The sequence below is a fragment of the Anabrus simplex genome, chromosome 1, assembly GCF_040414725.1.
Source record: "Anabrus simplex isolate iqAnaSimp1 chromosome 1, ASM4041472v1, whole genome shotgun sequence".
Classification (NCBI taxonomy): Eukaryota; Metazoa; Arthropoda; class Insecta; order Orthoptera; family Tettigoniidae; genus Anabrus; species Anabrus simplex.
In genome coordinates this window covers 897,304,440-897,319,891 of record NC_090265.1, presented here as the reverse complement: position 1 = coordinate 897,319,891, position 15,452 = coordinate 897,304,440, and the positions used below count along the sequence as shown (strand labels likewise).

The window sequence follows — 15,452 nt, the reverse complement described above, 5'->3', positions numbered from 1 at the left end:
CCTAGTGGAAGATTATTCTTCAGGGCTTGCAGTTCAGAAGCAAAGCATTCCTGTTGAACTTGCTTTATCCAGTACGTTCTTGCTTCTTCCATTTCTGAGGCTGTGAATTTGTGACCACACTTGGTTTTCTCCTTCAAACATTTCACGAATCGTAGAATCCACGCGGTAACTCTTAAAAGTTTCCAGTATGTACTAAATCGTGAGGCAGCAAACAATGGTTCTGGGGTGGTGGTTGGAAGAACTTGAGTGGTCTTCCTTTCCTCAGGTAGAGTCATATTAGTGGGGGTGACATCTCTGGGCCATGAGTAGGAAGGTCCTTTCAACCACGAAGGTCCGTGCCACCATGAGTCCAAGGACTCCAGTTGGTGTGCTTGAAGTCCTCTAGAAAGGTGGTCAGCTGGGTTGTTGATTCCGGGACAGTGTCTCCACTGACTGGACGTGGTATGAGTCAAAATTTCAGTCACTCGGTTACAGACAAATGTCTTCCAACGGTTGGGATTACTTCTTATCCACCCCAGTGTGACTGTAGAATCGCTCCATAACGTGGCAGGGATGGAAGTTATTCCAGTGGTTTCGTAAAAATAATGTAGAAGTCGGGATCCGACCAAGGCTGCTAACATTTCGAGCCTGGGAAGAGTCACTTTCTTCACAGGGGACAGTCTGGCCTTGCTGCAAACTAAACGAACAATGTAAGCGTCGTCAACAAGTGACCGGACGTACAATGCTGCGCCGTATGCTCTTTCGGAGGCGTCGCAAAACACGTGCAGTGATATGTCTGTACCAGAATTTGAAATGGCAATCCATCGTGGTATCCGGATTGGAGAGAGGTACTGTAGGTGTGAGAGCCAATCGTTCCATCGATGAGCGAGATTAGGTGGTAAAATTTCTTCCCATGCCAGTCCTTGGCACCAAGTGTCTTGGTAAAGGATTTTGGCAGTGATCGACAGGAGTGAAAATAATCCAAGTGGGTCGTAGAAGCGTGTGGTGGCTTTCAGTAACTGTCGTTTAGTTGCTGGCTGTGTGGATAGTTTTGCAGTGACGTCACCTGGGGTTGTAAAGCGTTGGTCTGATTCCGCATTCCAGTCGATACCTAATACTCGTGTCTGCAGTACGACTTCTCGAGTTTCTGCTTTCCAAATGTTCATTAATGGCAAGGAATTCGTGACCCATTTGGAGAATGGGAGTCGAATGTGGCGCAGGAGGGCTGTCAGTTCATAATAAAGAGTAACGGCCGTATTGTCGTCTTCTACGCTGGCAGTGAAGTCATCCATAAATGTGCAAGCATCTAGGAAAGGCGCTGCCGTGGGATAAGTGTTGTAGTGTAGGGTAGCTAGTTCACGGAGAGAAGCTGAGAGGAGGAACGGGCTACAGGTGAGGCCAAAGGGTAGCCGGGTGAATCGGTACGTTACGACGTCCTCTGTTGTCGTGTAGATTCCATCTGTAGTAGTGTCGATGCGGTTCCAAAGAAATCTGGTGAGATCTCTATCTTTTTCGTCGAGGGCTAGCTGGAGGAACGCCTGGGTAACGTCACATGCGATGGCCTTTCGATGCAATCGAAACCTTAAGAGAGTGGCAAAAATTTCGGGTAGGAGATTTGGACCCATGTGGAGGGTATCGTTGAGGGATGGGAATCCCGGTTCGTGAGAGGAAGCGTCGTACACTATCCTCCATTTAGTGGCATCTCGTTTCTCCTTCTTGACGGCATGGTGTGGCAGATAAAACATATTTCCAGGGATTGCGGTATCGGGGGCTAGCTCCACTTGCTCTCGAAGCACGTAGTCCAACATTAGCGTCTGATACATGTTCTCGAAAGTTGCGTCTTGATGTAGCCGCCTCTGTAGTGTTCGAAACCTTGCCTCGGTTGTTGCCAAATTATCGGATAAGACTATATCCCGTTTGCGAGGAAGGGATACGACTCTTCGTCCGTCGTGGATGCGGTAATTGTCGTGGAACTCTTGAAGAATAGCAGCATCCGTGTCGTCTAGTTGCATGTGTTTCGTCTCTCGAATGCCGATTGTCTCGAGGTCCCAGAAACGTCGCATGTAGTCGTCAGATATCTCGTCAATGTTGACTGAGACGTGGTTCGTCATGACATGATTGACAGTGGTACCAGAACGGTTGCCTGTGAGGACCCAACCGAAGATTGTTGGAAGTAGGACTAAGGAGGGTGTGATGGGCTGTGGTGGATCTAGTTTCACGACTTTCCAATAATTGTCTGCACCAATAAGGATTCCAATCGGCAAGTCATCTGCGTCGTTGGTTTTTGGATCAGCGAGCGGCAGATTGCTGTGGTTAAGAGTGACTGCTGGGTGAGATGAATAAGTGTTGGCACTTTCGAAAGCTGTGATAGTGACGGCGGTTTTTGTCGAAAATCCGATCATTTCAAATTGGGTGAGTCGACGTGGCTGAAAGCTATTGCTAGTTGTTTCGAAGGCTGTGACTGCTAGGTCTCGAGTACAAATTACTGGTAGCTGTAGAGTGTCCAATAATGACGTGGCAATAAAACTTGATTGACTTCCAGCGTCTAGGAGGCATCGTGTGATTTTGTGTGCCCCTGTTGGTCCTTGTATCTGAACACGGGCTGTCTGCAGAAATGAAAAACTGGGTGGCCCTGTTTCAATCTTTCCGACAGAAGTTGACTGGGATTGGCTCTGGTTGCAGATGGATACGTGGTGAAGTTGTTTGCATTTAGAGCATGACACTCTGCCCTTCTTGTTACAGTTCTGGACGTTGTGACCTCGATTGAGGCAGAAAAAGCATCTTTTGGAGAGTTTCAGCTTCTCCACCCTATCTTGGGGTAGGACTACTTGTGTGCATCCCTGTGCCCAGTGACTTCTGCTTCCGCAGAAGGCACAGAATGGTGTTATTGCGGGCTTGTTCTGCTCCCTTCCTAACTTTTGTGGCCTAGTACTGACTTGGAGAGCAGCTGCTGTAGGTCGGTAAAGTGATGGAAGTGCGATGCTGGTCTCTCCCCTGAGTTTCTGAGTGCAAAGGGCCGCTTCTACCTCCTCACGCAGAAATTCTATCAGAGACATCATATGACCTTCGGAGATTTTGTTGCGCTTTGCGTGAATTAGCCAACGTGTGCAGATTGCCGCTGGAAAAGCTCGTAAAATCTTCGGGGCAATCACGCGTCCGTAAACATTAATGTCTTCGCCGAGCGCCTTGAGGGCTTGAACTCTACGGTGGCACTCCAGGTATGTCACGTTGAGATCATCAGGATTCTCTGATAATGTGGGTGGTAAATTCTCCAGGTAGTTCAGATGAGCCTGAATTATTTTATCCTTGTCGCCATAACGTTCAGTAAGTAAAGTCTTGACCTGGGCGTACGTTTCTGAACTAAGTGCTATACCATCGACGAGTTGCTTGGGTTCCCCTCGTAGATATCCTCGTAATAACACGTGCTTGCTAATGCCTGGAATCGTGGTGTTGTTGTCAACTGCTGTCTCGAACTGTTCCCAGAAACGAGACCAGGATTCTATGTCACCTGAGAATGGCTCAATGTGTATTGTCGGGATTTTAAATTCTGGAACAACTGGGGGTGGAACATAATAGCTAGAACTGGGAATGGATGCTGACGCATTTGTCTCTGCTGGTTTCCGTGTAAGAACCTTGTTGGCATGCTGTATAGCTCTTGTTGCACTGTCGACATAGTTTTCACATGCCTGTACATCTGTTTCATAATCTGTGTCGGGTAACTGCTCGTGTATAACATCGTCTGAGGAAACTAATAATTGCAAAGTGTTCTGAAGTCTATCACGAACATATTCTATTTCGTCATAGTCTGGTGTACTTGTTTTGTCTTTTAAAAGATTGACAAAGCGCGTTAAATTTGCTCGCAGAGTAGTTCGCTTTCTTTTCAGAAGGGACAGGTCTTGTATAGACATCGCTGACGGTGTGACAGACGGGCAATTTATGACGGCTGAGGAGGGGGTGCAGATGAACGTGCTGCAGGCAGGGCTTTGTTCCCGTGACTGTAGGTAGTTGGGCCGGTAATAGTCCGCCTTGTTTCCAGTAGGTGGCAGCACTTGTCACACAGACCGGCGTGGATTTGTTTTAGAAAGAACGATATTCTTGAAGCATGCAGAAATAATATCTACACCAATGCAATAATGCCGTATAATCCCCATATAGCATGCTACGTTAGTGATTCAGTACATTGTATCTCAGAAGAAAGAACTGTTCTACTCATCGTGATCCTGGGTCGAGTGGCGTGATGAAACATTCCCTTTACAGGAGATCCGTGGTTACTTGGCGTGAAAGTTCTCCAAATCTTGAAAGTTCGTGATGAAACGTATCGTAACTTGAACAGATGGGTTGTTTCGGCACCATAAATGTTGGGGATATCACTAATAAATAAAACACTGAATCACTTTACTTCGTCATGGCTGCCATCTTTATTCTTACTTACTACAAACCAGTACAAAACAAAAGCATAAATACAAGCGATATGGCAGTTCCCAGTAGCTCCGCTAGATAGCAGGAGCTCATACTTGAAATACTAAACTATGTACAGGGAGATTGCATATCCAAATCACATAACGCCGTTAGAGTGTGTACGAGTCCTTTTCTATGAATCTCCAACACCCTTTCTGAACGATACCCCAGACACCATATTTCATCAGGACAATGCGTGACCACATGTTGGTGCACGAACACGTGCCTTCTTGTAGTCACAGGATGTCAGACTGTTGCCCTGGCCCGCCCGATCACCGGACTTGTCGCCAATCGAAAATGTGTGGGATATGGTGAAAGGACGGGTGTTGCGCTGTGACCCAATGCCAACCACCAAAGATGAACTGTGGAACCACGTGAATGCTGCATGGGTGGCTATACCCTAGGACACAATTCGTGCCTTATACGCGTCGATGACATCACGCATGGAACAAGTTATCAGTGCCCATGGAGGACCAAGTGTCTTCTAAGCAACAGACGCATGCTGAACCTAGGTGACTGAAATGCTAATCTTTTGTGCAGAACTTACTAATGAACATGGCCTGTAAATATAAACTTCCTATCTCTAGTCTTTCAAAGTGTTCTTTTTTTATGAGCATGAGTGTATTAATGCTTTCATAACGACCAAATCATTTTTAACGGCCATATTGCCATTTTGATATCTCTATATAACATGTATTATTGCTGCTATTTTCTTGGAAATACACATAGTAAAAGACATTATTTTCAGTAACATCTGTTTTGTTATTTGTTCTTATCGTTTTTAAAGAAAGTATTCTCCCCTCTGGGAAAATTTAGTTGGTGGGGGAGATATTTTTGGTCTAAAATTGTCGGTGGTGGAAACCTCTACATATTCTCCGCTTCACGGAAAAGCGTAGATTAATGGATATGTTTTTGTGGTTAGAAGAAGGGAGAGCGAGTTCACATCCACAATTCTGTGTTCAAAGATAAGAGTACAGTGGGTTTACCAAGCTGATGGATCATCGCAAACACGCCCTTCTTCCGCTGCATTCAGTACTGTATCGAGTTGGGAATCGTTTGAGGAACGAGAGGTTCCGCTCGATACAGCCCTTCATAAACCTTCTACGTCGACGCGAGTAAGGTTTGATATATCACCGGTGATTTGGGACGTGGCGAACAGACCTGTCAAACGGATACGCATAATAGTAGTATACAATTCACGGGTTCGGCCACTACCTCCACCTCCAGATGTAGGACTGTTGGCTAAGAGCGCGGTCTTAACCCCACATGACCTTACGCTGGCTACGTGCCCAGGATTAACCTTACATGTTGGTGCACGAACACACCAGGCCTAAGGGCGTTAACAGTATAGACCCTAGTTCGAAGGCCAAGAGTACAAGCTTTAACCTACGAGACTCAAAGTTCAAAACCCGGGGTAACCGCATAAGAGTGGAAGGCAATACACAAACAAAAAGTAAGGTAACTAAAAACTTGCGTTCTTAGAGCAGGTATAGATAACGGTAGTATATAAAGTTGAACACTGGTACCCATGGTTACAATGGTGCCGGGAAATTGATGACGCTAATCCTAGATAGAACCCCAGTCTAGAAACATGTCCATGTTATAACTCCACCGTCCCCACCCGTAATTTCCCTCCAACTTACAACACTATCCTCAACAACTTTTCTTTTCTTAATACGCTGTTTTCTGTACATGCAAACTCCGCTCACCCTCGTCGGAAGGTATGCTTTACAAAAGATGCACAAGGCTACCAATATGTCTTCCTTCCGCCCTTCTTACTCTGCCCCACAAAATATCATTCCCTCGGCACGTGTTGAAGGTGGAAAGATTTACAATTTGCTTTACGTCGCACCTACACACATAGGTCTTGGGATAGGAAAGGGCTAGGAGTGGCAAGGAAGCAGCCGTGGCGTTAATTAAGGTACAGCCCCAGCATTTGCCTGGTGTGAAAATGGGGAACCACGGAAAACCATCTTCAGGGCTGCCGACAGTGGGGTGCGAACCCACTATCTCCCAGGAGCAAGCTGACAGCTTCGCGCCTGTAACCGCACGACCAATTCGCCTGGTAGACTTACGTTCCTCGACAGCGGGTACATGGAAAGAAAAGTTTTAAGACGCTTTTAGTGTTTGGGATGAACGCATATATCGCTGAGAGTATTAACTTACATTATGTTTAATGTCTCAATTGACAGATAAAAGAACAGTCTACCTGTTGAAAAAAATTGAAACGTAGTTTACGTGAAATAACGCTTTAAAGTAAGGCAAAATTTGTATTAAATGTGTGACGTCACACACATACTCTCTTATAAGATGGCGCTGTGTTGACTCGCGCGCTCAGCTGGAGGTTAGCTGCTATTGTAAATACATCGTGGTCAGTTGTCCAGCTCCATGGTTAAATGGTTAGCGTGTTGGCTTTTGTTCACAGGAGTCCCGGGTTCGATTCCCGCCAGGGTCGGGAATTTTAAGCATCATTGGTTAATTTCGCTGACCCGGGGGCTGGGTGTATGTGTCGTCTTCATCATCATTTCATCCTCATCACGACGCACAGGTCGCCCACGGGAGTCAAATCAAAAGACCTGTACCTGGCGAGCCGAACATGTCCTCGGATACTCCCGACACTAAAAGCCATACGCCATGTATGTTATCGTGGTCAGTTGTATACAATAACAAATTTAATAATAGAGATTGGCCAATTTTAATATAGACATCCAAAGAAATGAGAAGGTATTTGATCTTCTCAATCAAACATTTAATTTGAATGTTGTGCCAAGCAACTAACCCAGCACACGGGCAATTCCTTTATTGATCTTACTTTTACTCGTAATATTACTCTCCAACTCTTAAATTACTGTATTTCTCTTATTTCTCATATCACAGACCCATACTACACACATTCTTCTAAGTGTACCACGTTCTATTGAATATATTTACACTGAGTGGCCAAAAGTCATGGGAAGACACCGAATGTGATGTTAATAGCGAGTTGCTCATTCGCGAGCCCTCAAAACGGCAGCAATACGGTGAGACATCGACTCTGCAAGGAGTTTTAATTGTTCTGGACGGATCTGGACCCACTTGTCTTGCACTGCTACCCACAATTGGTCTTGTGTAGTTGATGCGAGGCTCACGGAGCGTACACCAGCATCGACAGCATGCCATAAATGCTCGACTGGATTAAGATCTGCGGATCTGGAGGGCCAATCCGTGGTCGTAACTGCACTGGAGTGCTCCTCCAACGACCTGCGTGCCACCCCAGAGCGGTGACATGTTGTCCTGTTGAAACATGGCATCTCCATCAGGTTATTCTAGGGCCAGAAAGGGATGCAGATGGTCTAAAAGAATGTCCACATAACGTGCACCTGTCAGCACTCCCTGCAGCTGGACAATGGGGCCTAATTGCGACCATGAGAACGTCGCTCAGACCAGAACTGAGGCCACTCCCGCCTGAACACATTGTTGAGACGCAGGATCCATAGCTTTTATGGAGCATACGCCACACTGGAACCGGGATTCATCGGACCATACCACACGCCGCACTGTTCCATGGCCCATTACCGATGTTCGCGGTCCCATGCACGTCGTTGAGCTCTTCGTCGATGTGTGCAAAGGGGCACGAGTTGGTCGTCGGCTTGCGAAGCCTATGCGGTGCAGTTGCCTCCTTACAGTCCTGGGAGAATTGGGTTCCTGACTCACAACATTCAACTGGGCGGTGATCTGACTCATAGTAGCCCGTCGAGCGTCCTGTATGGTTCTGCGGAGGTGACGTGTTGTCCGTTCGTTAATCACCTGTGGTCTTCCCGTGCGGCGGTTTACTCGGGTGGTAATATTCTCTCTGCGATATTGAAGATCCACTCTCTACATTGTTGACCTCGGAAATCCGAATTGGCGTTTAATCTCCCCAGTGTATGACCCATGCACCGTGCGCCGATTATCATCCCACGTTCATAGTCGGTTAACTCGCGATGTGTAACTTAAACGACGCTGGTGAACTGCTCAGCTACGACGCAGCTAGCGGCAGCCGGCAGCGCGCAGGGGTCATACATGGGCTGGCACATTTTATAATGGGACACCCCTTCCCGTGATTTTTGGCCACTCAATGTATTATCCACATAATAATCTTTTATTCCTAATAAGTAAGTCTACGAAACCTTGCGGGCGTTACGATAGTGACAGCCTACCGCAAATTTTTTCAATATTCTTTTTTATAGTAAATAATACTGCAAAGACTATTCGAAAATTACACTGTCCCACAACAGACACAGTATTTGCGACTTCACATCCAAACAGCAAGTTTAATTCTGAACTCGAAAATGATGTTGACTACCTTGCATTCAACTATTGATAGTTGTACCACAACTTGTCTTCGTTTACGGTTACCGTATCGAGGGGTTGAAGACTTCTTGGAAACATCATTGTCTTAACAAGTTGAGAGAAATAGATTCTTTTAAATACACAAAAACATTCTCTGCGTGGAGTATGAAGGTCAGTGTTGAGAATAAATAATTCTAGCTGCGGAAGTGTTCACGACGGGAGGGGCTGGGCGTTTGACGTCACGAGCTACTCCCAGCGACGCGTGGTGCTGGGGCTCCAGTCAGTGAGAGATAAGACATCCAACTGTGTGACTGAGGTGAGTAGTGTTCGTCAGAACCGGTACCGTTTAGCGAGAACTGGGTCATTATAGTGGCTTGCATAATAGTATTTGTTTTCGTCAAGCTTTGGGGCACGACTTCATTTGACTTGAGAAGAAGATGATGCAAAATAAAAACCCAGACTAGTCATTGTCTGCGTCGTATTCGTATGTAAACCTCTGATGTCCCAACTGCGCATCTCAATCTTCTGCTCTCAGTGCATTCGCTCTTTCTTTTTATTTGGTATTCGCTAAGCCATATTCCGGAAACATTCACTTAAATTGTTCTTCCTCTATCTCATAAGGTACTAACTGCATGTTCAAATAAAATATTGTGATGAAACTGGGAGGGGCTTGAAAATACTATAATACCGTCTTTTTCTTCCGCCGCTTTTCCCATTCTCTGGTGGGTTCACGGAGGTGAACTGTCCTGCACATGTGTTGTCTCTGTTTTAAGGCCGGATGCCCTTCTTGCCGCCAACCCTTGGTGGAGGGATGCATTCACTGTACTGTGCGTCTGTGGTGGTTGTTAGTGTGGTAATAATAATTTCGTGTGGCTATTTCTAGCCGAGTGCAGCCCTTGCAAGGCAGACCCTCCGAAGAGGGTGGGCGGCATCTGCCATGTGTAGGTAACTGCGTGTCATTGTGGTGGAGGGCAGTGTTATATGTGGTGTGTGAGTTGCAGGGATGTTGGGGACAGCACAAACACCCAGCCCCGGGGCCATTGGAATTAACCAATGAAGGTTAAAATCCCCGACCCGGTCGGGAATCGAACCCGGGACTCTCTGAACCAAAGGCCAGTACGCTGACTATTCAGCCAACGAGTCGGACGTTAGTGTGGTGTATTGTGTGTATATGAAGAGTTGCGTATTGAGATACACACCAACACCCAGCCCCGAGCTAGTTAAGAACGTTTAAATCCTCGGCCCAACCGCGAATCGAACCAGTTGCGGCGATTGGGAATTAAAAGTGTGTGTGTGTGTGGGGGGGGGATGATATGTGCAGACAACAAAAATTTCTCGGGTTTGTAGGATATAGCGGGTGAATTTCGAAGGGCCTCCGTGGCTCAGGCGGCAGCGCGCCGGCCTCACACCGCTGGGTTCCGTGGTTCAAATCCCGGTCACTCTATGTGAGATTTGTGCTGGACAAAGCGGAGGCGGGACAGGTTTTTCTCCGGGTACTTCGGTTTTCCCTGTGATATTTCATTCCAGCAACACTCTCCAATATCATTTCACTTCATTTCATTTGTCATTCATTAATCATTGCCCCAGAGGAGTGCAACAGGCTTCGGCAGCCGGCACAATTCCTATCCTCGCCGCTAGATGGGGGCTTCATTCATTCCATTTCTGACCCGGTCGAATGACGAAATAGGCTGTGAATTTTCATTTCTCTGGGGGAATTTCGACAGAGAAATAAAGGTTGACAGTTTACCAACTTAAGAGCGGTAATAATAGCTTTTTGTGATTTTGATTCAATACTGTAAAGTCCGGCTCCATGGCTAAATGGTTAGCGTGCTGGTCTTTGGTCACAGAAGTCCCGGGTTCGATTCCCGGCAGGGTCGGGAATTTTAACCTTAATTGGTTAATTTCGCTGGCACGGGGGCTGAGTGTATGTGTCGTCTTCATCATCATTTCATCCTCATCACGACGCGCAGGTCGCCTACGAGCGTCAAATCAAAAGACCTGCATCTGGCGAGCCGAACTTGTCCTCGGACACTCCCGGCAGTAAAAGCCATACGCCATTTCATTTTATTAGTAGGCCTACTGTAAAACTTGCACAAAACGAACAATGAACAATATTACAATTAAGAATCATTTAGTATTTGACTAGACTACACACACCAAGGCCCGTATTCAGCAACATCAGTTACTTTTGCTGTTTTCTTAGACTTCCAAAACTCGGATAGTCTTTATCTCGGATAACGCTCACTTCCGTATTCACCACAGAATTTACAATCTCGGTTTACCAAAACTAAGTTTTCGTTTCAATCTGAGTCGGAACAGCAAATTTTTCATACTGACGCACGGAAAACAAATGACTACGTGCTGCCACCACTATCGAAACGTAAACAAGTTTATGATTCCATTTGGGGTTTGCAAATAATTGGCATAAATTATGTCGGTTATTGAGCAGAAACGAAGAAAGAAGCCTAATATGACTGTCCAAGAGAGTGAATTGTTATTGAATTTGGTGGCAGAAAGCATTAACCACATATATATAGGCCTATATAAAATAAGAGTTTTGTCTGTACATTGCTCAGAATTTGAAAAGAATGGTATTTCTGTATCGGTCATGTCCATAGTAACAAAGAAATGCACTTTTTACTTTTCCGCAATTTCTATCTATCTGCCTTTCTGTCTGTCTGTATGTATGTACACGCATCACGAGAAAACGGCTGAGAATTTAATGGATATCGGTATGTGAAGTCGGGGATGAGCCTCATGAATTTATTGCCAAGACCTTATCAACGCTGAGCCACGAGAAAATGGGTTAACAGAATTTAATGAAAGTCGGTATATAGAGTCGGGGAATAAGAAACTACAGTCTAAGTTATAAACAATTTTATTCGCCCTGTATGAAATTGTAGTTTAGCGGAAGGCGCCTAAAATGTAATTTTTACATGCCTATGTTATTGGTCCTATCGAAAAGTACTACATAACAAAAGTTATAGAGAATACAATTTCTGACCATTTGTGTTTTATTCAATTTTACCGTACCGACTATGATAAGAGTGGTATTTCAGAGGGCCTACAATATTGAAAGCGCATAACATTGATCAACAATAACATTACATTGACCATTGTTTGTGGTGATGTTCTTTGTCTCGTATGCTGCCCCTCAACTCCGATAGATGGGATTACTGCTGCGTACCGAGTATAACAGCCTGACTGAATATTGGCGGGAAATAGCTGGGGAGTTAGAAAACTTTCTTCTTTAGTATGTCATTCCTCTGGTTCATACATTTTCTGATACCGTACTGCTGGTACGTAACTCACTGGTTCATCATAGTATTCCAGCTATTCGATCCCTACTCTGACTCGCGGTTTTGAATGAGCAGTGTGCACTCTTAAGGCAGAGGCTCACTTAGTAGTAGTAGTAGTAGTAGTAGTATGACCTGGTCTAGAATTACAATTTAGGCATATTCCAAATTGTAGACCATAATTCAAAAATAACTCAAAATTCAACCCTGAAAAGAGCCGTTTTTTTAAAAAAGGAGCTTCTTCTTCTTACTTTTATTTAATTCTACATTCATTTTATTCAAAATTAGCAGTGAAGAGGGGGTTTCTCCACTGGCTTGGAGGAAAAAATTGCCTCAAAGTCAGATTTTTCCGCCGCCAGTGTAGTGAATTGAGATTTTCCGACTCATCGGGTACTTCTAGGAAACAGATTAGTAAAAGGGCATAGTTTTTGCCCTGGGACTCTCGACTATTAGACCCTCCCCCCCCCCCGAAAAAGACTAAGAGTGTTCACGGATCACGGCTGTCTGCGGCCTGGTCATTTCCAGCTCTGGAACTTTGGACTGTTATATCGGCAGCGTAGTCCCGTTCGTTAAAAGTGAGAAAATGTGTGTTTTTTTCATTTTATCGCGTATTTAATGTGAAATCATTGCTTTTACTTGCGCCATTCCTACTGACGTCATTGTAATGACCTATGTTCATTTCAGTTGGGAAAACCGCTTAGACAGTCTTTCTGAGGATGTAAAAAGGCAGGTGGAGAGTGAGTGTCTGCCATTATAATGCAATTCCCCAACCTGATTGTAACTGTTGGTAGGCAAGTGGGCCTACCATTACAATGAATATTCCCTAACGCAGTATTCATATGAGAAAAGTTTGGTGATTTCTCCGTCGCGTTTCTAGGGTAACGTTAAGAGCTATGCAATTTAATATATTCTCGCTCACAACGTGTACTCTACCTAACCTACAATTCTGTATACAATATAGAGTTCCGTAGCAAAGGACGGGTACATCAACTAGTAGAGAATAAGAAAACAAATTGTAGCCTACACAATGTATATTTCACTCAAAATATAAGCCAAAACGACACTCATATAAACATATAGATTATGAAAGGGCTAGATCATATTTTGAGCAACACCAATTCCAGTGGGTAGATGGTGGGGACATAAATGCTTCATATGCTGCTTTAACCAGATACATTCAAAGTGGTCTTGACTATGCATCGACAGTTAGAAAATTTCATCATCAAAATGCAAACACCATTCTGAATGCATGGTGCACACCAGAACTTGCATCACTCTGCAGGCATAAAGCACTTCTCTACAGTAAATTGAGAAAACACCCATACAACAGTATAATTAAAGAAGAATATAAAAGTTACTGCAATAGAGTTACAACCCTGAAAAGGACTCTCAAGAAGTCGTACTATGATAATCAATTTAAAAACAATCTACACAACACTAAACACACCTGGCAACTCATAAACGAAGTTCTTGGTAAACCTTCAAAGTCAACAATCAATATTACACGTATCAAGCTAGGGAATGAATGTTTTGAAGACAAAAGTGACATTTGTAATGCCCTGAATAATAATTTTATCTCAGTCCCTGCCACACTATCTTCAAATATTGTTCCACATCCTGAACATACTGCTACAATCAATAATCATCCTAATTCCCTTTTCCTAGAACCATGTTCTCCAGAAGAAGTGTCTACAATAATCAATTCTCTCAAACATGCTCGCTCAGTTGCTAGTGATGGTATTTCCAGTAAACTTCTCAAAATCTGTAATCGAGCACTCTCTGGTCCAATATCTGAATTTATCAACTGCTCTTTGGCAAAAGGCATTGTCCCTGATTCATTAAAGATCTCTAGAGTGGTTCCTATATACAAACAGAATGATAGATCCGACCCTGGAAACTACCGACCCATCTCAATACCACCTGAATTATCTAAAATCTTAGAAACTGTTGTCAAAGTTAGGCTTATTAGTTACCTCGAAAAATGCAATTATTTTTCCAGATTTCAATATGGCTTCAGAGAAAAGGCTGGGGTGAATCCTGCCTTAATGGACATTATCATTGAGCTTCAAAATTATATTGATAAAGGTTACAAGACTGCTGGGCTGTTTATTGATTTAAAAAAGGCTTTTGATACTGTTAGCCATGAACTTATGATATACAAACTGGAAAAGGCAGGTGTGAGAGGTCCCTCGCTGCTCTGGTTTAAGGATTTCTTATCAAATCGACAACAATATGTTCAGATTGGCATGAATAAAAGTGAGCTACAAAAGATCTGCTTTGGTGTACCACAAGGTTCCATATTGGGTCCAATTTTGTTTCTTATATATATTAATGACATAGCCCTGTATTCTTTTAAGGGTAAAATATCACTTTTGGCAGATGATACTTCACTGTTCTATTCATCAAATTCTGAAGATGAAATAGTTGCAGATATCCAGCATGACTGTTATATCTTAGATGAATGGCTGAGAAAAAATCTTCTAACAGCCAATTACTCAAAAACTGTCTGTATGATGTTCGATAAATCACAAAAATGACCTAAATGCAACTACAAATATATTATTTGGCACTATGAAGTTGAAATGGGTTAAAGAAGTTAAATATCTTGGACTAATAATTGATAGTGCCCTCTCCTGGACACCTCATATATTAAACGTAAAAAATAAAATCTCTGTCTTGGTTGGTATCATTGGCAAGATTAAGTACCTACTAACAATTGACACTCTTCGTCTAATTTATTTCACAATGATACAATCTCGACTTTCTTACTTGTGTTTCATTTGGGGCAAAGTAACCCAAAATAACTTAAATACTTTGGAGGTCTTACAAAACAGGGTTATTAGATTTATGTATGGATTTCATCAACTATATTCTCGAAATAAAATATACTCTGAAACAAATATATTACCTCTTAAGAAATTAATCTCATTAAACGCATCACTTCTTATTCATAAAGTCTTGCATAACAAAATGTTCACCAACTCTGAATTTCCTAAAGTCACTGACATCCATTCATATAAGACAAGGCAAAAAAATAAATTACATGTTCATCAAAATTATACAACAAGGTTTGGCACTAAGGGAGTGCAACACTTACTAATATCTGAATATAACAGCATTCCTCACAACATAGCAATCATCTCTAAAACTGTGCCATTTCGTAATAAGCTTAAGAAGTACCTGTTAGGCACTATAAATGTGTAACAGTTATTTCTCTGATATTTTCATTTCCAAATCTTAAAAGTCAAAAAGTTGTTCCTCATGTATTGTTACTCTGATGATAATCCACTTAATATAATCCTATCCATTAGATAAATTGTGATACTTAAAGTATATGTAAAACCACTATTATTACTCTTGCACTTTTAGACCTTATGCGTTAATCCGCCATTGTTGTGATTATCTATG

The 15,452-nt window shown here is 43.5% G+C and overlaps 1 protein-coding gene across 1 annotated transcript in view; it reads left to right on the top strand.

The window, feature by feature from the left end:
* Nucleotides 1-8,971: 8,971 nt before the first annotated feature.
* Nucleotides 8,972-15,452, top strand: part of LOC136857724 (uncharacterized) — a 47,988-nt gene continuing 41,507 nt past the window's right edge. The window contains exon 1 of the mRNA XM_067136601.2: nucleotides 8,972-9,064. The gene's annotated coding sequence lies outside the window, so the exon portion shown is untranslated. The remainder of the gene's footprint in view (nucleotides 9,065-15,452) is intronic.